Source organism: Ixodes scapularis, unplaced genomic scaffold (genome assembly GCF_016920785.2).
Source record: "Ixodes scapularis isolate PalLabHiFi unplaced genomic scaffold, ASM1692078v2 PGA_scaffold4__175_contigs__length_147842914, whole genome shotgun sequence".
Classification (NCBI taxonomy): Eukaryota; Metazoa; Arthropoda; class Arachnida; order Ixodida; family Ixodidae; genus Ixodes; species Ixodes scapularis.
The window spans coordinates 79,805,613-79,827,293 of NW_024609879.1; positions in this window are offsets into that span (position 1 = coordinate 79,805,613).

Consider the following 21,681-nt stretch of genomic DNA (forward strand, 5'->3'; position numbering starts at 1 on the left):
GTATATACTTTTCAAGACCGTAATTTTATTCCATTAACATTTGTTACGCAATGCTACAAGCAAATAAATAAATATTGCGTATTTATTGTTGTAATAAACACTGGAAAACGAAATATATAGATTCAACGGTATTTCTCTAATTGATAGCAACTTCACGTGTTTCTTTATTGCAGTTCTTTTTGGTGTTTTGAAATCGGAGCCGACGCGCTCTCCAATGGGTTTTTGTTATTGTTGCCCGCGTACCGTTTCGGTTAGAAGGAACATGGCAGATCGGACTCGAGGTTAATTTCGAGTAATGCTTGGATACCTTATAATAATGATAATAATGATAATAAACTTTCTTTCGGGTGCCCTAAAACAGCCGGGCGGCCTTCTCTTAGGTACACCAACTCGTACAATAGAAACTCTTATACAAAAATCATACTCATTAAAAAAGAAATAGATATGCATATACACTGACGCGCTATGAAGTGACCAAACGTTCGTCCAACTAACAGCGAAATGTAGGCAGGGGTGTGGTGATGTCAACTTCGGGTTGCACAATGCTGTTATATAATGTCTGTAAACGAGAAAGAAGTGACACACGGCATGGTGAGCAAATATCAAAACAGGCGAGCTGTCTCGTCGCGCGGAAAGCAACACGGAAATTGATTTTACTAATAAGCCATGAAGAATCAATGCCAAGATTAATGATCTGCACCGTTGTTCCGTCTGGGTTTCACCTGACAAGGAAATGACGTAGTAACAAAGAAGGTTTCGAACACAGCCATTCAAGGCGTGTAGGAAGTACATGGTGGACCATGCGGTAGCAGACGACAGCCTCGAGGGAGGAGGACTTGTCGCTACTTAACACAGCCTAGAAGACAATAGAGTAGTGCGAACATTTTTTTGCGTCATCAGAGGAGGCCACCACTGGACACGGATTGGAAACGAGTGCAACGTCTACGCTTGGCTGCGAGTAAAGATTGAGTCGCACGTTGACCCAATCGTCATGTCCAATCTGTGACCAGCGTGGGTCTTCGCTGTTGACATCTCTATCAGCACAACGGTTTTGTTATCTGCGAGGTAGTCCGGTACCTCGCATAATAGGGAGTTTTCTGAAAGCGCGTTTGCCCTTCCGCTAATTCCTCTACAACGAAGAAGCCGCTGCTGCACCTGCGGTCCCATGGCTTTGACTGTAGTGTTCCCCGTATTGTAGCGGGTTGCGGAGGGCGTTGCGGGACGGCGGAAACGATCTACGAAAACTCCCCCATGTTATCTAGTGATTGTAGTCCAGACTAGCGGTCAGACCAAATAAAATAAACTTCTTTTCAACATCGCAAAAGATTTCTGTTAACATTTATATACTTTTTAATAACTCACGCGTTTTGTATATGTTTAGTGGAACTTGGTATCCTCGCTTCCTTCATATTTAGCAATATAGTGCACGCACCTCTTAAAAACGTGTACTACCATATTCTGCTAGATGCAGGATCATATCTGCCACCAGTATAATCGTACTGGACAAGACCGAACATATGCCACTTTCGAATACAAAGACACGGGTCACCAGGTATCGGATACATGCCTTCTAGACGGGTTTACGGTCTGGGCTTCAAGGGATACGTATAACACCGTAAATATCTTGTAGTCCGCATTGCAGAAAGTTATAGGGCGGTATACTTCTACGTGCATAAGCTTATCTGTATCGAAACTTTTGGGGATTAATACTGTATGGCTGCTGCAAAATGTTGGTGGCAAGCGTTCAGAGTCGTAAGCTTCCAGAAATACTTTGTGAAAGAAAGGGCACAGTTATTTCTTATACTCTTCGTAAAACTCGGCTGGGAGTCCATCCAGTCCTGGCGTTTAAAGTTAGGCAACTAATCAATCGCACATCGAATGTCGACGAGAGCTACTGGTCTTCTAAGTAGTTCGCGTTGAATTTTACATACTTTAGGCAACATAGAAACTAAAGTCTCTGCCTTTTGATTGTTAGACGTTTGCGATTTCCGTGCACCATTGCTACAATGCACCATTGCTATATTGTAGCAATGCAATGCATTGCTACATTTGCTGCATTGCATTGCTGCAATGCATTGCTACGTGCACCATTGCTGCACCATCGCTACAATGGTGCACCAGTGCACCATTGTAGCGATTTTGCTCATAGCACTGTAGCTGACTGTTAAAAAGAATTATCTCTTTCTGAAACTCAACAGGTTTTTCACATTGTAGTTTTTAAAGACATTGTAGTTTTTAAAGACTTTTTAAAAGGGAAGTTTTATCTTTTTTGCGTGAAAGGACGCGGTACAATAAATGTAATCACTTCATCACTGACCTCTTGTTTAAATGTGTCCCATTGGGCGAAAATGCTAAATGTTTCATTTGTTGACATAGTGTTAAAACAATCTGGAACACGTTTTTGAAAATCATCACTACCAAGAAGCCTCGTGTTCAATTTCCATAACTTCCATTCTGAACGTGACCTATTACGTACGTGTGCTCCAATCCAAACCTTTACAATACAATGATGAGAAGAGGTCATAGGTTTTACTTCATAAGTAGCCCCATGCGAAAAACGTTTGTTTGAAACGTAAACTGGGTCAAGCCTCCTGTTACTTAATGCATCAATGTGAGTGAATCGGCTAGCAGTAATCTGAGAATCACCGACATGGAATAGGCGAAAGTCATATGTGATGTTGTTTAGTATGTCACCACTGCTGTCAGATTTTGTAGGAGGCACTGATCTATCATTGATAATACAGACACAATTTAAATCACCAAACAGAACAACTTGCCCTTCAGAGTCAAAAAAGGGCGATATTTAAAAAAAAAAAAAACGAAAACGTCTTCGTAAAACAAAGCTGTGGGCATATTGGCAAATTAATGACCAGGAGATACCATATTGAAATTGAAAGCATCTGATCCTGCCCTTATTATCCACAGCATGTGAAATGATGAGTATTCTAATCTCTTGAAGAATGAAAGGCACCCTCCCGACAAGCCATCCCCGTAGCTCGTACATAACTCATAACTTGAGAGGAAAGGGTCCAAAGCACCAGCGGTGTCCTCGTCGGACGATATTTTTTTTCTCCTATAGAGGCAATAAAGTCAACCTGTTCCTTTGAGATGACACTATACAGTTGGGTTTGACGTGCACGTGAACACAGTCCTCTTGCGTAGATGGCAGCGAAGCTCAGGGGAGAAAATTCTAAGGAGGGTTTCGTCAAGAGGGTAGTTCATCACGGTCCTTCTCTGCGTCAGCAGGCCGTGTGACCATTTGGTAAGGGTTCTCACCCACTTCCGCTAGTCTGCGTTTTACGTCGACTCTCTCGTCGCTGTGTGGCCGATTGCGACATCCTTGGTAGACGACTCAGACGATTTTTCAAATGTTTTGGCGGGGAGTTTGACAGATGTTGCACTGGAAGTGGTCGACCGCTTTCGCGAAGTAATGATTACTGTAAAGCAGCCGCTGACGGTGTACTTAAGGGGGGGAAGTCGCCCTCTAACAAAAACTCCATGGGAGAAGTGCGAGAGTAGTCTTGCACAAACAATTCAGATTTTTCAGTTTCAGCGGTGATCGTCACCAACTCAGGGTTGACGTCAAGGGGGGGGGGGGGGGGTGCATTAGGGCTACCAGCTGTACCCTTTTAGTGGTGCTGGAAGGGATGACTTATCTTGGCGCATCGACCACTTCGCTTATGTCCATTAGCTGTTCCAGAACAAGATCTTCAGCTAGGCTTCTCGCTTGTCGGAGCTTGTATGCACAGGCGGTGACGCGCTTATTTTTTTGCATGACCATAGCCTCGGCATTCACCGCATCGTGTGGTCCTGCACTCGCGACGAATGTGACCGATTCGGTAGCATCGTAGACATAGTGGAGGGCGGCCAGGCACGAGCATCGAGCTGCGACAGTCGAACAACATGAGCTAATACGGCATTTCGCTCGCGTTCATTCCCTTGTGAAGGGTGAACGCCAATTCTCAGTTGGGCGTCTCCATCTCTTTCACAGCGGCACAGCGCCAGTTTTTTCTAACAAACAAACGCACCATGCCAAAAAGCGACAGTGCTCCTTCGATACGCTGGTTCTCACGGTAGACTTGTAGTCAAAGAAGCTTTTGTTTGACGTCCGTTGTGTCTGGGTCAATGGTTAGGAATCGGTCCTTCGTCACAAGCTTGGCCTTGGCCAATGCGGTTTTTCAGGCCGCCATCCAGACATGACTAATCTGAAATTGGCCGATTCCGGTGATGTCCTGGCTGTCAACCACGTCCGTCAAAGCGTCTTGGAAGTTTGTTTTAATTAGTGAAAATAGTCATATGCTTCCAAGTAGAAATTTGGTGAGCGTCGCCCAAAACCCCTAAATCAGTTATTTCTAGAAAGACTTTTAGCGCGTGAGAAGCGCAGTAGGGCGCCGCGGTTACGACTAGTGGAGCAGGTACAAGGCTGGGGCTAGATAAGAGACGGAAAAAATGCACGGGCGCATTAACGCAACCGCTAGCCTTGTACATGCTCCACGAGTGGTAAGTTTAGTGCAATACTACGCTTCTAACGCGCTGAGTCTTTCTGAAAATGACTGATTTAGTGGTTTTCGATGTCGCTCAAGAAGCTTCTGATTGAAACCACATGCTTATTTTCGCTAGTTGATAAGTTGATTAACGAACTTTGATAAATTCGCCAACTAATCGCGAAGATTAGTCACCCACATAATGTCTCCCCGGGCGTATAACTCACTCGCACAAGTCGCAAATTGTAGCTTTCATATTTTTTTAAAACAAATGTGTCAGAACAAAAAAAAAAAAAAAAAACACTCGACATGTTTCCAATGCTTTCAAGTTGTGGAGACTCACAGATTGTTTACCATCCCTGATAACCTTGTTGGCACATTAGGGTACCTTCCTCACCTTTGATGTGTTTTTTTTTTTTGGCTGCTTATCTCTTCTTGAGAAGAACAATTTTGATTCAATATATTTCGCATCCCCCCACCCCCCATCACTCCTCAACTCAAAGAACATAATCTTCATTTTAATGTCAAGGCGATAAACACTGCGAAATTCAAGGAGGCGTAGATTCAACTGTATTTTCGTAAATTGCTGTAACTTCGAAAGTTTTTTATGGAATTTTGTCTAATTAGCGAAGCATAAAAAAAATAAAATCAAAAATCCGGGAACATGGGTCCACGCTCTGCATTCCTGGCGTCTGCGCTAAATAACTGTTCGAAGGCAAATATATCAAAGAAAGACATTTTGCACGTACATTTCATAGCGATTTATTTTCACTTTTTCCTTGGAATATTGTATTTCATGAGTTCGAGAGCGTAGAGTGCGTGTATCCACCTTCCCGGCGTTCTCGTTGGTAGTTGAATAATTTAGCGAATGGTCTATGCCGAAAAGTCCGCTTCGATTTTTCTGGAAGGGCACTGAACTTTGGTGCGTCTTCTAGTAGCGACGTCTGGCTCGGGGTCCAGGCTATTCGCTGTCTACTTGCAGGGTCGCGTCTACGGATTCTCTCGACTTGTACTTGTTCTGCCGTGCCCAGGAGAAAAAAGCGGTGTTCAAGTATTCTCGAATGTGTAATAGGATGATAGCATGTGGTAATGTACTCAGCACGTCTACCACAACACACCACGACAGCCGAGCATGGACTGTAACTTTCCAGAATAGCAAAAGACTGATTAAATGAGTGACTAACGACTAGACCAGGCATCCGCGTCAATAATACAACACAGACTGAGGAACGTTTATTGTGACCAGTAACGAAGACGAATTGCTTTACTGTCTAGCTGTCCGAACAAACCATCTCCTTCGGTGTTTCGACGACTGTCGTGGACGAAGTGAACTCCAACGAATGTTAGACCATGTCTATGGCGTTGAACTACAAGGAACGTAGTTCGTGAGACTGCAAGTCTATGCCAGAATAATTCAGAAGGCTACACCATGATCTAACACGGTACCAGAACTATCGGCTTCAAGGCGGATTTTCGGTACGCCGCACAAAGTGAGCCTCCGGTCATTCGTGCAAAGCGGCACGACTGCACACTGCAAGGAACCACTTACGCAATTTCAGTAGCTAAACAGGGTATCCAAATATATAGCACACGGCTCACTGCAAGTCAGGGAGATTCAGATGGTCAACGAGATAGAAAATACGCTGGGTAAAAAGGTATTCTTGAGATACCCGAATCGATCCGAGGTCCGAGCAACGCAAGGCTAATCTGCCTTTCGTGGCAATATCTTAGACGGTCGGTTTTGAAATGTGTTATCAAACTTCCTCCGTATTTGCACATTATAGCCACATGAGATACCCAGCAAAAATCCGAGGTCGCATTTGACCGGCTTCACATTGCGGCTACCGCATCTCAGATGTACTCGTTCAGAAAAACGACAACGAGCAGTTCATACGACAAGCTCCGGCTTTGCTACTAACAGCCACTCCCTGAGCAATGCTATCTATCCTGTGACGTCATGTATTTGGTTAAGCAACTGGACGTGTAGCGACATTTGTACACGAACACACTGGCCTAAGTGGCGGGTCCCTAGCGTGTATAGATCGGAGCCTTGTTTTATCACTCAGACGCATGTACCTCGTTGGCCTTTAGAGCTGATGCGTACTTTCAAGAGCAGCAATCTGTAAAACGTTAAGCTAGCGCTCTCTGATACTGTGTGCAGACGACTCTCATAGAAATGGCTGAGACGAGTATTTTCCAAATGTATAATTTACTGAGCACCATATTATAATTCATTGACCCGATTGCTTTGAAATTATAATTAAAGTCACTTATAATCTTCTGAGTTTAAAACTTGCCGATAGAATAATGTTCATTGCTGTCCTCTTTGTAGCGATCGGTATCCCGTGGAAACCAATACCTAACCCACGATTCTTCCTGACTGGTAACCCCTACTGCAAAAAAAAACATTTGAAATTCAAACGGGTGGCAAACTGGTCAACCCGTTTGAATCAAACGGGTGGCAAACCTGTCGATCCGTTTGTATCAAACGTGATTATGGGACACGGGTACCCGTTTGAAACGGTACCCGTTTGAAACGGTACCCGTTTGAAGCGGTACCCGTTTGACACGGATGCCCGTTTGATACAGGTGCCCGTTTCATACGGGTGCCCGTTCGACCTGGCACGTGACCCCACCTTTGAACGTGCCATTCGAATTGGCAAATTATCCGCTAGCCCTAAATGTGCATCGTCTGGGAGGCTGGTTATCTTAAACTTATTTAAGACGTATCGAAACTCATAAACCTATTTATAACATTTAGGAAACACGTAGAACAAATGTGCTCGCGTAGGTGCTTTCAAATAGACAGGAAAACAGGCACAAAAAATTGTTTTCAATTCTCCTCGAATTTTATTACCTCTTCTGTAGACAAGTACAAACGGTGAAATGTGAGAGGCACTCTAGGCTTTTATATACAACTGAGAAGATTGCAAAGCAAACAAGAACCGATGTAATTCTAGACTATAAAGGCAGACTTTCGCGGAAATTATTTTCCCGGGGCCGCGAGAATAGACGCTGCATAATTCTATACATTTTCTGGAAGAGTAGGCGTAGAAGAACTGTCCATCGTTGCCAACAAGTAGCTTGCAATGCACCTACCATAATAATAGCGGGCGTGAAAGATGTAATCCGTGATATTTGTCAACACTTTCAAAGCAGGACAACCGCACAAACACAAACGAGAGGGAACGGCTTCTTGGAAGTTTCAACACGATGCGGCGCACAAGCTGTCATTTCACGAAAACAACCAAACCGCAAGAATTCCTGACTTCTTTGAAGAATCGCTTGTTGCCGATATACGTGTAGGACTTTTCGAACACCGACAGCTTTGGTGCACACTCAATACGTTGTCGAGAAACATCCTAATAAGACCGCAGGGTTAGGCGACAGATCGAAGCAGGTAGGACGCACGAAGTTCGAACTGCAACTGAAAACAAGCAGACAAAAAAAGAAAGCGGCTGCAAGGCGCGCCCTTGTGGATCTCGATGCTTATCAGCGTGCAGCTCGCGCGCTGCTGCGGGTCACGTGACAGTGATGACAAGAGAGGAAGGAGGGGGCACGGTGAAGGCGCACGACACCGGGACAGCTCAGTCATAGAGTAATATAGTAAACGTAAAGAGAGGACACAGAAGCCGATTCGCGGCCCAGGTAGTGCGTTTAATACCCTCCGCTACATGGCGCTTTTCTGTAATTTGGTTAATATTAATTAAAACTCTTTCTGTGAAAAGTATTTATTTTTAAAATGGCAAAGCTTTAAATTTTTTTAAAGTACTTAAACGACTAAATAGCTTAAATTCAATACGTCACAAAAACCACGTGATGAATGGCGCCTGCCATGGCCTGCCTGCCTACCTGCACGCCGTCGCCTCTGCTCGTCCCTGCGTCGTTCGTCTGTGCCGTGCGTGCCGTCCATCTGTGCTTTCTGCTGCATCATGCTCGGTCGACTTTGCATCAATCAAGGTGACGCATGACCGCCCGCCTGCTCGCATGCTCGGCGTGAATTCGTGATGCCGATCGGTTCGAGCTTCTCGCGCTGTTATTTCTGCCGGGCTGTCTGGCTGCACATGAACGTGTGTGCATGTTGATTTTCGGTGAGATTGTTTAAAAAAAAAAGAATTTAACTTACGACCCTGCACATTACATTGTCCATTGGTTCACAGATGACATGTTGAACGAACCTCTAACATTGCAGATAGAGCCTTGGTTGTTATACTGTCTGAAATTTCCAGGAGGTGCGTTAAGCCCCTTGCATACACTGTTGTGCACACTTCAGCAACGTCTTCTGTTTAACGCAGTCTCCTCATTTCTCTCATTCGGGAGCTTAAAGGGGCGGCGCAACGATATTCAATTGGAATGTTCTTCACTTTACACTAGCTTACTGGGACTAGTGGGACTCAAGGATACTCGCACGCAACGCCACTGACCAAGAAACTCCTTTGTTGCGCTGTAATTTCGAGGACAAAACCAAATGTTTTCATTCAATCTCTCCTTCGAAAAACCTGATGACGTAGCTGGGCGGTAGCAGTACCGCCCAGTGACGATATTTGAATACGGCTCATAGACTGGACCCGAGCATGGCGTGGACACTCGATTTGGGCTCGTGATAATTAATAGCTCGAGAAACATCCGGGTAGTGTCCTGTGTCCAATCGCTGCAATGACGACAACAGCCGAACCGTAACAATGTCTGGAACTCAGCGCGTGTCCTGTGCCATGCCAACTCCAGCGCATGGCTATGATCAACATTGGCGGCATATAATCGGCTCCAGATCACGGGGCCGCTTGTTCTGGCTGCGAGTTGAGGGGGTGAACTCTGCTCGTTTTTCTTTATTTTTTTTCTGCGACTTCGATTGCGGGTGGTGAAAACGAACGGGTATTTCACAGATCATTAACGTTGGGGATTCGTCCTATGCGGTATTTGAGCAAAATACAAATATCAGTGCATCGCCCCTTTAAGACTGTCGGCTTCACAGTAAAGGCTGTGGTCTGTGGTTGGGGAGCTTCAAACGTAAGCTTGGTGTGTGTGATGATAAGCCATTTTTTGAAGTTGATAACGAACACGTTTACTTTCTCTTTGATGTTCCGCAACTTTCCAAAACAACCGAGAGCAATCTCCAAGCCCACTAACTTTGCATTGGAAATGAGGTCATTGAGTGGTCTTCTATTGTTGAACTTTATTGTTCTATCCATGAGATGAGCTTGCAATTGGCTCCGAAACTTACTGAGAGACACATTTTTTCAATAACCTTTCTGTAACATGGAAGAAAATTGTGCCCCACAGGTACTGAGTGCCTCCCTCTTTCTTGCAATCATATCCGTTGTTTATGCCAAGGATCTTCCTGAGGCAGTCATGGCTACAGCCTATTTCTGTGATAGGATGTGTATACTTTTTGGTTGCCTAAATAGCTAAAAAATTCAAGAAGACAGGGCAGAAGTTGCGTCATGCCATTCTGAAGGGAGAATCTGAAATACTTGATTTTCTCCACCAGTAACTCGGATGGATTTCAGCATGGCAGCTCCAAAGTAGGAGGCAGCCATAAGCCATCATTGGGTGGCAAGTTACTATAAAAAGTGTCCGCATGCTCTGGGATGAGCTTTCAAGCAGCCATGACTTTAAGTTCTTACTTACACGATGCCTGCAGCAAGACACACTTGAGAACGTTTTTGGAGCTAAATACGACAAATGCTGGGCTGATACACAAACCCAAATGTGCATCAGTTCACCTCAGGACTAAAACACCTCCGGATAAAGAAACTGTTCAAACTGTCGGACAATGAAAACGTAGAGGATGACAAGGCTGACCTCCTAAAGGAGTAGCAAATATCTTTGCGCCATGAAAGTTTAATTTCAGACATTGTCGAATGTCTTCCAGTTGATAACTTTCCGCCACTATAGGATATTTCTGAGCTGGCATCAGACATCAGGTCTAACATAATTGATGACTCGTCCACTTTTTTATTACGTTTGGGGCTATTTGATCAAGCTTTTGCTTGAACAGATACCTTACAGCTGTGGCTGTTCACAGCTGCTATCGGATGAGTCTAATAACTTGACCAGGCCTCACCAGTACTCTCTTGTTCCTAAAGCATACCACGTGCCTGAAAAATTCTTCGGGAACTTAGTAGTACCATCACAAGCTGCCTTTCATTTCATTCAGCTACTACAAAATCACGTTCTTCCCATAATAACCAGTGTGACACATGTTCGAGGAGAGTGTGCCGCCTTGTATAGTACATTTTGGGGTCTGGGTGTTTTAGCATTTGCCCAGAGGAGTACCACAAAGGGTTTTTAAAATTGTTTTGCAGAATACGCTTGTGTTGACATGTTTGATTGCTTAATTGGAATTTGGACAAAGTTCGGTTGCACTCTTCAGTTGCTAGTAAGAACGAGACAGGTTTAACTGTTAACAGTGTATTAACAGAAGCGGTTGCCAAACCAAAAAGTGCTTATTAAGTGGGCGGTGCAGCTTACTCCAAATATTTGTTTCCCCTTTTTCGAGCGAATGTGTATCACGGCTACCTAACAAAAATATTTGTCCACTTTCAACAAAATTTCGATAGAAAATAGTGTATGAAGGCTAAAAATATTTGAAAGAAAATGTATCCACTTTTGTATCCACTGTCCATAGTTCTTCAGCCACTTTTTTCTGATGCCATATTTCTATTCTGAACAATTTCGGGGAATGTTTAGGGACGTTGAATCTTGTCAGATTTCGAATAGAGTTCTCATTGTTTGGTAATGGCTCGCCCGCAGTGAGTTTGAGGCTATGCAAATTGGTGTTTTTTTTATAATTGCCGGAAATCGGGAGTTTGTACTATACAGTGTGTGCTTCGAACTGTTATTATACTTTTATGACTGGTAATGATAGCGATGTCTTATTTATTTTTGCACTCACTTCCTGTACCCGAGTCGGCGTGAAAGTGAATGTATCATACAGCATGTTGTCCGTGTTAAGGTTTTGTTAACTTGGTTCCGCTAAGAATCTATTACGAAGTGTACGATATGCCGAAGTCGTTCATATTAATTTCTTTTTGTGAGTATCGATCTCTTTCGTATATAACATAGAGAGCTTCTGAAGTAAATCATGTATACATGAATGTGGTTTAATAAAATGTGTGGGAACCACTTACTGCTGTTGACCCCAAAATGTTCCACCAGCCAGGAGTGAATGCGGCGATTGTGTAATATCAATGCTTTACAATAGAAAAAGAACGAGAAATATATATACTTCTGCTTTGTGAAGTAAGTTGAAATATTGTTTGACACAATTTATACGGACTCTATCGTAAAAAATAAAGCAAAAGTGCCGTCAGTATTAAAAAAAACAAAAAACAAACAGCGGCTTCGGGAGTCAAGGAGCTCCCGAGGGCCGAGCGAGGCGGGGAGGAAAGAGAGAGAGAAGGGTACCGGAGAATCGGAGCAGAAACGCCCCAACCGAAACCGAAACTAACTTGACCGGAAACGGAATCAGATTATACTTAATACCGCTCGCTAGGAGCGCTACCTGTCACTGGTCTATCTGGGCCGCTGGGGCCTATGGCAGGGTCCGCTCTTTACCTTGTGTATATTACTCTATGGCTCAGTACCCTCTCCCCAGGCATTTCAGTGAGACGTGTTTTTGTAGCCTCAAAAAGCAGGCACCCGCGCTGGAAATGGCGGCGTCCAGAAGCTCGGCTCTCGCCCGAGCGAAAAAAAGTGCTCAGCGCGAGCTCGTAGTTTGACTGCTGCAACGGCGGGCGTGCTCTCGCAATGCTCGATGTTCTTGCAGCCGCGTGTTCGCGCGCTACCTTCGCTGCGTCTTGAATTAAATTGAAACGGAGTCTAGAAGTACATTCTTTCACGCGGTCGCGTCTTCTGGGAGAGAGATTCGAGCTGAATAAATAAATTGAAGCAACAAAGCTGGACAAAGTTTTAAAGTTCTGTCAAAAATATAGGCTCACCAACGTCGCGCGTTTACGTAAAAAAAATGTTAGTTTTAGTTCTCGTTTAAGCGAAGATCACCGCAATTAAAATATAAATAAAATTACATGCATAAAGCGGGAGATCTGAAATCGATGAACCGGCGCTCGCAGACTTCCGGAAACATTGGCTGCCACGGCTGGAACAGGCGTGCCCATGCCGCCGATCTTTACGTTCAATATCAAACGGGCTCCGGAGAGCAGTTTGATTAAACGGGTAAAGTTTGCCGGTCACCAGTCTCGGCAACATGGTCACCGGTTTGAGAAAACATGCGACAACTTTGCCCAAACGAGTCGCCCATCTGCCCAGACGAGCGACCGGTTTGCCAAAGGAGTGACCTGTTTGTCCAAATAAGTGAACGTTATGGCTCATACGGGGGGGACCCCTCTGACCCAAACGGGCGACCCCTTTGACAAACTGGTGACCGGTATGGTTGAACTGTTACCGGTATGGACCCGTTTATTTTCATACAGGCGCCAAATGTTTTTTTTTCAGCAGGGACGACACTCTGCACTGACATCTGTATGAAATGGGACACTTCTCATATGGCTTTGTAATTCATCGTTTCATAAGTTTTATTCCGTCAACTCTATACATCAGAAAGGCATTGACGCACGCTTTGTCATTGAATACGTCTTAGTATATAGCTAAAACCAGCTATGAAATTTCGTTATACAGCACTGCGAAATCAAAAATTGCTTTGGAGATATAGACATCTTTAAATCCAGAAGTTTTGCATTCAGTTTTAGATTTCGGCGCTCCTGAGCTGGTTTAAACTCAATTGTATCTCACGTATCGGCGTGATCCGCATGATCCTTCAGAATCGCGGACATGTTCTTGAACTATGCCGGTCGTTTTCGCCGTAAAAGAATTCTGAATTGAAATTTGGAGCTAGCAAAACAATGCTGACGAGATATGGTATCCCTGTAAAACCGTAAAACATCACTCTAGCAGCGATACTTTTAACGAATGGCCGTATTTTTGGAAAAGTGATTGTTTCAATATAACGACGGGCCGACGAGAAATGTCGCGTCACGATTCTCATTCAGTGTATTCTTCGTTTGGTCCCGTCGAGCTAATGAACCGAAACGATGAGGACAGATGCGAGGTATCTTCCCATCATTCTCAACTCTTCCAAGAGTATCGTGATGTCAGATTCCTTGCTTGATCATGAACTTTTTTTTATAAATACACGGCCTATTGTTCGAGCTTACGATGTCTGCGCGATGTTTTGTAAGTTGTATCGTTCAGTTCAACGGTTCTGAGGCCTGGTTTTGCGAAATCGAAATTTCGGTTGAGCATATCTTTAAATATCGAATATTATATGCCCGAGAAATTTTGACCCCACATTTGTTTGTGAAAGTTTACTTAGATAAATTTTGGTTGTTTGAAACACCTAGATTTAAAAATATTTTTCTACAGGAGAATCGCACCAAGGCAATGCAGTTTCTATGCTCTCCCTGAAAACTGCAAAAACGGGTTGTCAAAATATCACGGAATTTGTTCAGAGATCTGCCACATGTTTCCGCCATAATGTTTGTATTGTTGCATCCTATCGCCTTATGTGACCTTCTGTGAAGGACGATAATTGTTTACCGAATAATCGGTTCTCCAATCGATATATTTTTTTCTTAATCCTGACCTTTATATATTTCTTGTCGTCGCTGTCAAATGCATTCGCTTGTGTATGTGTTTGTGTGCGTTCTTTTCTACCGTCAACCCTGCAAGATAACCAAGACGTGGTCAATAGTCGGTTGTTTACAACAACATAAAATTCACCAAACTGCGCATATTTCCTTCTATAGAGGCCTTTTTCAGAAGCTTAGAACTCTACAAGTTCTAATAAAATTTAATGCATACGCCAGTATCTTTACACTCAACAGTACAAATTGTTCTTCACTTTCGATACGGCCTAGAATGTCAGAGTTTGCAAAAGGACGTTTTCTATGGATTGCAGCACGTGTCAGTGTTTTCTGGTTAATTATGGATACGAAGGAATATAAAAATGTGCTGAAACATCTGTTACGTCTACCGCTTTCTTTTACACAATCCGATTAGTTTGAGAGGCGAACAGGTCACAGCAATGTTAAAACTTTGTGTTGAATAAACAAACATTCTGCTAAGTGCAGGAATGTACGTTTGTTTGACAAGAAAATGATGGTGCAAGCTTTCAAAGTAATAAAACTAAAAACGATATCTTTTTTTTTAAAGTCGCGAGAGCAGTTTTTTTTTTTCATATCCTATTTCCATCAGTGTTTTATCTAGATAAAATATAAAATATACATATGTGTTAGTGCGCGCGCGTGTGTGTGTGTGCCTGTATGGGTGTGTGTTTATGTGTGTGTGTGTTAGTGTGTGAGTGTTTGTGTGCGCGTGCGTGCGTATGTGTGCGTGTGTGGGTGTCTTTGTGTTTGTGTGTGTGCGCCTGTGTGTGGTCGTCTGTGTGTGTGTTTGCTTGCTTCCGCCGGTACGTGTTTGTGGAGGTAGACAACGATGCTAGTTAAGCTCTCCGAGATGTGCTGGCTTGGAAACCCATCAAGCGAGTGTTGTCAACATTCATAGTGAGAAAGTTGTCGCGCGAATGCACAAACCTTTTTGTAACAAAAATCGAGAATAGATGTATGAAGCCCTATCGGAGGGAGCTATCTTGGCATTCGGTAACTTCTCTTAGCGTGAATATGCGTATGGCATTCGGTAACTTCTCTTAGCGTGAATATGCGTATGGCATTCGGTAACTTCTCTTAGCGTGAATATGCGCATGGCATTCCGTAACTTCTCTTAGCGTGAATATGCGCATGGCATTCGGTAACTTCTCGTAGCGTTAATATGCGTATGGTATTCGGTAACTTTTCTTAGCGTGAAAAGGGCCAAATTAGCAACGAATTCTAGCCACCAACTGGGTCGGTGGCTCAAATTCGTTGCTCGTTTGGCCTTTTTTCATTGCCGGTTTCGAAGTGGAACACTTGCCCGCTTCAACGCTGGTGAAATTCCTACCTCCTGACTCTGTGCGGCGAAGGATCGATGGCTTGATAAAAAGGGATGTTCGGCATAGGGGAAGTGTGTGTTGACCGACGTGATTATTCACAAATGAAACAGCGCGACGAGTGCTTGGTGTTTTGAATGCAGAATTTAAATAATTTAGAAATCGAAGGAACACGCTTGTCTTGACCCTACCGCATTACGCACGGGTTTCTGGAGTGTGAAGTGCGTCTGAGACCCTATGGCGGAGTTAAATTAGAAACTGCACAGTGATAATTATTTTTTTACTGCTTCCATATTCGTAATCGAGTTTAATTGACCACTGTGGAGACACATTCGGAGCTCATAGGCTTGATCTTTTAAATGAGGAAGCTTTCACAGGTTTATTATGGTCGAATGATTATAGGAGAGACACTGTGGCATTAATAAATTCCAGATAGTCGCAACGTCGCTCCTTCAGAAGCCACTCTTTGTTCAATGCGGCTCGGTTCTTCAAGCGCAGTTCTTTACCACAGCTCCTGACTCTCAGAAGCCGCGTTTCAGAACAACTCCGGACTTGACTCTATGTCGAAGGCTAACTTGTCTGATGAACACTTGAAGTCCCTCCTAATTATTGGCTGATCAAGCTTGCAGCCGCAGTCCAGCGAAATAATAAAGTCGAAGAATCAGCTACACCGCTCACATTAGTTCTGCACTTCATGTCCGGGTAAATGTATCGAAATTCTGATTCATTCCGGCTCAAATACAGCTTAGTGTTTTATGGCATACAGTCGTATGTTGTCATCATCAGGTTCACCGTGCTTAGTCTCCTGCTTTATATTTTTAACTACGTTAAAATACCTTTTCGTTCTCGTGTATATTGTGATACGAGTCATGTGTGATAACTATTGCATATTGTCATAACAGCTTTACCATTGTCATTAGTTTTTTTTTTTTCTTTTATCTGTGCGAATACTTCACAGTTTCTATCCGCTTTGATTTCTGCCTGGTGAGTTTTCTGGGTCACACTTAACGCATGTCACAATTACCTATATGCTGAATGTCGAAATAAAATATAGTATTATTCCACCTTTGATTGCTTCTCGTTTTTACTCTAACTTGAGCTCCTCTATATAAATGGTCACCTGGGATTATTAATATAGTTTTTACTTATTAATATTATTTATTTGTTTTCCTGCCTTCGAGAGTGCGTCAGGTCCCTAATCCGGCCCCTTGGCCAAAACGTTTGGAGACCCCTGTCTTGAGCTAACAAATAGCGTAAATGTTTCAGCCGAACAGCGTCAGAGATTCCCTATTTGCAAGTGCTTTGTCAACACAATTCAGACGTATTCATTTGGGTCTCACGAAGAATTTACCTAACTTGCCAGGTCGCCTGTACAAATGTGTGCCATATCAAAAGGGTAGCCGTTTTGAACCAGTTCTCCTATTAAACAGGAACCTATATCAAACGGGTGCCTAACCAAAGGGGTAGCTGTATCAAACGGGTACGCGTATTCTATATTGCAATCTGGCCTGAACGGGCCGAGCTGTTTGCAACCCGCTCGAATTTCGAACGTTATTTTTCAATAGTCCGCTTGCATGACACCCTTTCATCTTCGTGTCTTAGAAGCAAACATATTCTGTAAGAACGTAGGCCCAACTTCAGAAACATTCGGTTTTGATAAAGCGATAATCAGGAATTACCATAATGGCTGTCGTCATGTACGCCAGAACGTATATGGAAACGAACGCCGCGTGCACAAACAGGCTACCCTAAAAATAGTACCGAGCGCTTTTGCTGATCGTTAATAAATGCTCTTTTGTTATATGTTTGCTGCTTCCAACAAGATTTTAATTTACCGGCTTAGAGCCGGCATAAAGACACTGAACTCCAGCGCTGTAAAGGACTGCCTAGGCTTAGCGAGGAGTAGGAAGCCGCTGTTCTTGCTCCAGCGTGGGCTCCGAATTTGGTAGTGATTAAGGTCAAGCAATTGTAAACTTTGAGTTAGGCTGCGACAAAGACCGCGTCGGAAGTTCCGTAAGCAGATAATTGCGGTTCCCTAGTCCTTGCGAAGCTTGGTGAAGCCACAGGGCTTGGTTTCGCTTGACAAGTGGTAACCAAAAGCTGACTTCTGGCAAGAAAACCATCTTGTAAGTTCGAAAAGCCTTGATATAAACTGTGGTATGCAAGTTACTGGAACTAAGCTCAAAGATGGAATCGTGTCACCTGACGTCGTCCTGTGTTTACCTAAACACGCACCCCGCCAATTAAAATGCCCTAGAAAAAAACGTGGTACAACTTTGTATAGGAATAAGTCGGAAAATTGCCTAAAAAACGCCTTCCTAAAAAAAACGACACAACGTTTTTTTTAGGAAAGACGCAATGGCCAAGACAACACCTAAGCCTGGCTAACTTTCCGATGTGAAAGCATACATACAACACGATTGGCGGCGTAGTGCGTTTGCGATGGTCGTAAAAACAAATTTTTTGGGTGGATTCAATAATACTAAACATCACAAACTCGCGACCTTTGTTTTTTGTTTTTTTTAATTTGGGAAGACTGCTTTTGCCTACTGCGTCTTCAAAAAAAAAAAAAGAAAAAAAGCTAAAAGGAGCTGGGTTGTTTATGTGGTAGTTGACGAAGTAGGCCATAGGCTGTCGGTTGTCCAGGTTCACGAATCTTTTAAAAGGTCACGCACGGCCCGCGGGTTTCGAACATCGATCGACTGCGAGGGAAGCGGTGACTGTATCACAGACATACGCCACATCTTTTCTTGAGTAAATTTATTACACGGAATATGATACGTTTGGTTCACAACGTGCTCATTCAAGCTTCACTCGGTACTATCTAATTTGTTTTCCTAAAACTGTTTGATAATTACAAGACTGTTAAACAAATGCAGCCAGACATGAACTATTGTTTGAACATCATACAACTGGGCGAATCGTACATTTCTTGATGAGAATTTTCGTTTTTTTATATCAAAACGGGAATTCCATATGTTATTTAATGCTAGAAGCATTATTATTACGTACCGGAAATTATTGCCAAATGATGCATGTAGGAACAAAGTGAATAAGCTCTAACGTCGCCATTCCTGCATAGAGTGTGCTGCAAACTATCAAAGAAGATAAAGACATCTCCACAGTAAATAAAATCTGCTCGATGCTTTCAGGTGTGTTACATAATGTACAGCTTCTGCACAACGTGACGAATACTCCTTTAAGTTGTATTCAAACGTTGGTGGTCATAGCTGAACAATGTAATTTCGAAAAAGGTTTTCGCTTTTGTGAACTTTACATATTGTTTAACCGGTACAGTGTATCGTAAGAGAACATTTCGCTGAACTCTGAGTGGTAAATTCATAGTGGAAAAAGGACGCGTTCAAGATCACGTGTCAATTTTCAAGTGGATGAAACATAAAATATTACTTTGAAAACCTTAAATCTATACAATGGAAGTAATTGAGTACTGATTTTAGATATTCTACTAGCTCACAAGGCTGGTATCCTACAGAGGACACTATTAAACCAGTTGAAAAGCATGCCAGTCTATTCTGAATTACTTCACACAGAATAGGATAATATTAGTCTCTTAGGAAAAAAAAGCGTGAAACTAACTGGCATAAAATAAATGGGGAAGTCAGACCCCATCATCCAATACACTACAAAACAAGTTGTAACTGTGGTAATATTCACGTTGATGTGTTTTAGTAAGACTCGAGAGGGGACAGCGGTTTGGGCGCGCATGCGTGACCGATCTCGCTGGTGCTGCTCGGTCACTTCCGTCCCCCTGTTGGTTGTGAAACAGAACTATCACCTTAATTACGACAGTCACAGTGTATTGGTTCCCATGTGGACTTCCATAATAAAAAGGCAAACGCTTTGTGCCATTTTGAATAATTGTTCGCTTGCACTGCAGTACCTGCAAGATCGACCACAACTTTGCCGACAAAATTATTTTTCACACTGTCAAACGTGCAAGCACGAGCAAATTTCTGTGAGCCACCAGCTACTGGTTCCTTGTTCCAAGTCAGTCGCAACTCCGGGCCACTAGGATGTGCTGTTCCGGTAGTGACTAAAGGGACTTCGTACGTGATCTTATGGACTGGAACTACACTCTATGCTTTCGTGTTTCCTGGGGATCTTCAGCAGGGCTCCTTACCAGAATTCTCAACACTTATTTTGATTGTGTGAAGCTCCAGTTGTCTAACGAAATCCGCGACTGAACTCCATTGTATTAATCGCATATTTATTGTCTGTACAAAAGTATGCGAAACAGTCCTCATTTGCCCAAATCTTAATTTCAACGTTGGACACCGAAACGCCTTTTATTTTTCTACTTGTAACTATGCTTTAGCACATGGGCTTAGATATAAAGTAAATATAAATGAGAATAAGGAATCACCCTGTCGAACTGCACAAAAAATCGGAATGCTCTCCGGAACTGGGCTATTGATGTTTAAGTATATATTACCTGTGGTGTGTGACGTTTTAACGCCATGAAGGTTATCACCAACACCAGTGCCCGAAAAAAGCTTAAAACACATTATCACTAACGCTGTTGAGTACATTGGGAGGTCAACTTGCAGCATCGCACCCCGAGAGTTTCTGTTTTCTACCCACACTAACACACTTCTCGCAACAGAAATATTTGTCTGAATAAACCTTCCACGAGTCCCACACGTCTGGTGATTCCCTTACGACTTGCAAATTATGCCCTGTAATCTGTTTGTCAAACTTTTGGAAAATATTGTGACTGGTCGATAGTCAGTCACTTGTAAATATTTTTGTCACATGTAATTAGAACAAGCATACTATTTGTACGTAGGAAGGAGGGCGGGCGACTTGTTTCTGTAGGTTTTTGAAAATATTGTGCAAAATCGGACATAAAGTGTTTCCTTCGAAGTTTATAAAATTCATCTGTAACAATATCCGGCCTTGGGGTCATATTTGTTGAAAGGGCATTACAGCGTATTCTACCTCAACTAAATTGATTAATTACTACAATTAGTATGTGTACTCTTTCTTTAGATGTTACAACAATCTTGCAGCAAAAAATAACGATAATTTTTGTAATATAATGAAAACTTGAAAAACAGCATCTGTATTATTTACAATTGTTGGTTTGTTTAACCTAAACTCTTGCATTTCTTGCGACCATTGCAGACCTTCTCTCCTCTTCCGTAACCTTCATTGTTGGCTGTTCACCCGAGAAATATTATTCAGCAGGAGAACAAATGAACGCGCCTTTAAAACGCTCATGATGAAATATATGAAGCTCCGCTTCCACCCAGATAATATATTCTAAAACATGTCTATAGTTTTGACATTCAAGTCGAACTAAGTCACGGAAATTACTAATCAACGTCTTTCTCTTTCCGAATATTCAACTTTTTTTTTGCAGGATTTCTCAATTGCGATCAGTTTCAGTTCTTGCTTAAAAAATTTGGCTTAATAAATATATGTTCAGTTGTTTCTCCTATTTTCTCAAAAGGATCAGTCGCAGCGGAGACAAAATGTTCATTTTTTGCAGCTAATTATTAAGTTTTTTCATACTTTCCAGATTATGCTCTGTTTTTTTCTCTTTTCCTTCCAATCGGTATTGATATCATGCATTTGTCTGTGAAAAATTCTCGTTCTACTGCATAACCATTTAAAATGTGAATACGTTCTATAGAACAATAGATTCTATTATGTCTTGCGTGCGATGTGTTTTGAAGATGAATATATGGTATTTTTACTTAGCTTAAATGAGGCAACATTGAAAAGATGAGACTGGTCTACTACGTCCTGCAGTTGTCGCTCACTTTCGTTAATCCGTAGTACATATGGCGCTATCTGCTGCGTCGAAAACACATTTTAGGTCTCCAAGAACTACTATTCTATCACAAAATAAATAAGATAGCTGCGATAAAAAAAAGCAAAAAAACTGTGGTGTTCACTTCATTCGGCGCATGAACGCCTATGGTGCCGCTAGAGCATTCGCCGTGTACATTCTGTTGTTTTGGTTACCGGTTTAAGAACCAGTTGTTTAAAGGTTTTGCCCACCTTGGACAAATATTGATTTTGGTCGGAGAACACAAAAGCACGACTGTTCTAAACGGAGTCTTCTTTTTTTGTCTTAGTAACGCCACAGCGCTAACAACCAGCTTGATATTTAAGGTTTGCACAACGTGGCAAGCTCATTGAAGTCTCAAACACACTGTAACTGCAGTCGTCAAGTCTCCGGTGTTCTCCTGAACATTAAGTTTCAGGCATTCAAAACATGAACAGTTG